Raw genomic sequence first — 2,900 nt, 5'->3', positions numbered from 1 at the left:
TTCGTACAGAAATGTTGAAGCCAGCCATGCAAGCAACCAGGACCCTCAGCAGGATCCTAGAAAATACAGCAGGAAGCCGAGGCCTGGGAGGACTTGGACTTAAGATTGTGCTGTCAATCAGTTCGTTCACTCAGTAAATACTTGTGGACTCGTATATAAGCAAGTACATTTGTGTGTATTTCCCCCCTTTTCTACACATATGGTAGTGTGCTATATATACTTTCCTATGTCTTCTTTAACTGAAATAAAATAACAGTTTTTCTGTATCTAGATCTGCATAAAGAGTTTCCATTTTTTAACTTTTTTTTATAAGAACACTTAAGTTCCACTCTCTTAGTAAATTTCAGTTATACAATACAGTATTGTCAACTGTAGTCACCAAGTTCTGCATTAGGTCCTCAGACCTTTTTCATCTTACTTTTTCTTAAAGATCTCCTTCATCTTAGTGGGTAGCTGGGTGGCTCAGTCCATTGAGCATATATGACTCTTGATTTCGGCTAAGGTCATGATCTTATGGTTAATGAGTTCAGACCCTGCAACGGGCTTCTCGAGATTCTCTCCCTGCCCCCCAAAATAAATAAATAAACTTAAAAAAAAAAGACCTTGTAACTAAAAGTTTATACATACCCTTTGACCAACCTCTCCCTATCCCCACACCCTTCCCGTTAGCACCTGATAACCACCTTTTTTTTTTTTTAATGTTTATTTTAGAGACAGAGCTGACCTGAGACAGAGCTCAAGCAAGGGAGGGGCAGAGAGAGAGGGAGACACAGAATCTGAAGCAGGCTCCAGGCTCTGAGCTGTCAGCACAGAGCCTCATGCGGGGCTCAAACCCATGGACTGTGAGGTCATGACCTGAGCCGAAGGCAGATACTTAACTGACTGAGCTACCCAGGCTCCCCGTGATAACCACCTTTCTATTTTGTTTCTATGAGTTTGACTTTTTTTCTTTTTAGATTTCACATATAGATGATACCATGCAGTATTTGTCTTTCTCTGTCTTATTTCACTTAGCATAATACCCTCCAGATTCATCTATTTTGTCACAAATGGTAGGATTCCCTTTTGGGGGGGGGTAATTTTTTTTAACGTTTATTTATTTTTGAGACAGAGACAGAGCACGAGCTGGGGAGGGGCAGAGAGAGAGGGAGACACAGAATCTGAAGCAAGCTCCAGGCTCTGAGCTGTCAGCACAGAGCCTGATGTGGGGCTCAAACCCACAGACCATGAGATCATGACCTGTGCTGAAGTTGGATGCCTAACCAACTGAGCCACTCAGCCGCCCCTCCCTTTTTTTTTTTTTTTAAAGTTCTGGATAATATTCCATTTCATAGATATACCACATATTCTTTATTCATTAATCCATCAGTGGACATTTGGGTTGTTTCCATATCTTGGCTATTGTGAATAATATGCAATGCCAGATACCTCTTCGAGATAGTGATTTTCTTTCCTTTGGATGTATACCCAGTTGGATTGCTGGATCATTTGGTAGTCCTATTTTAATTTCTTGAGGAACCTCCATACTGTTTTCCATAGTGGCTTTACCAGTTTATGTTTCAGCCAACAGTGCACGAGTGTTCCCTTTCTCTATGTCTTTGCTAGCATTTGTTATCTCTTGCCTTGTTGATAACAGACCTCTTAATGGAGATGAAGTGATATATTATTGTAGCTTTGATTTGTTTCCATGATGATTGGTGATGTTGAGCACCTTCCCAAGCACCTATTGACTGTTTATATGTCTTTGGGAAAATGTCTATTCAGGTCCTCCTTTGCTTGTTTTTAAATAACTGGGATATTATTATTATTATTATTATTACTGTGGCTATTGAGTTGTATGAATTTTTATATATTTTGAATATTAACTCCTTGTCTAATATGTGGTTTACAAATATTTTCTTCCATATTCTAGATTGCCTTTTCATTTTATTGATGGTTTCCTTTGGTGTGTGAAAGCTTTTTAGCTCGATGTAGTCTCACTTGTTTATTTTTGCCTTTGTTGCCTGTGCTTTTGATGATATATCCAAAAAATCATTGCTAAGACCAATGTCAAGAAGCTTATTCCTGGGGTGCCTGGGTGGCTCAGTCAATTAAGTGTCTGACTTGGCTCAAGTCATGATCTCACAGTTTGTGAGATCAAGCCCTGCATCAGGCGCTCTGTTGTCAAAAAGATCACTTTGGATCCTCTGTTCCCCTCTGTCTCTACCTCTTCCCTCCTCACATGCGTGCTCTCTGTCTCTCTCTCAAGTAAGTAAACAATTTTTTAAAAGAAGCTTATTTCCTATGTTTTCTTGTAGAAGTTTACAGCTTCAGGTGTTCTGTTCAAGTCTTTACTGCATTTTATATTGATTTTTGTGAGTGGTCTAAGATAGGGCTCAAGCTTTTTGCATATGGCTATGGCTATCAACTCTTCCCAGCACCATTCATTTATTTATTTATTGAATGTTTATTTATTATTATTATTCTGAGAGAGAGTGCGTGCGCATTAGCAGGGGAAGGGCAGAGAGCAAGGAAGAGAGAATCCCAAACAGTGAAGAGCCAGACACAGGGCTTGATCTCATGAAATCATGACCTGAGCCGAAAACAAGTCAGAAGCTCACCTGACTGAGCCCCCCAGGCGCCCCCAGCACCATTTATTAAAGAGATTATCCTTTACCCATTCTATACTCTTCGCTCCTTTGTTATAAATTAATTGACCATATATGCAAGGGTTAATTCTGGGATCTCTCTCCTGTTCCATTGGTCTGTATGTCTGTTTGTGCCAATACCATACCATTTTGATATAGCTTTGTAATACAGTTTAACAATAGGAAGTGTGATGCCTTCAGCTCTATTCTTCTTGCTCTAAATTGCTTTGGCTATTCGAGGTCTTTCGTAGTTCCATACTAATTTTAGGATTG

Source organism: Crocuta crocuta, unplaced genomic scaffold (genome assembly GCF_008692635.1).
Source record: "Crocuta crocuta isolate KB4526 unplaced genomic scaffold, BGI_CrCroc_1.0 scaffold211, whole genome shotgun sequence".
NCBI lineage: Eukaryota > Metazoa > Chordata > Mammalia > Carnivora > Hyaenidae > Crocuta > Crocuta crocuta.
Note: the sequence above shows the minus strand (reverse complement) of the source record.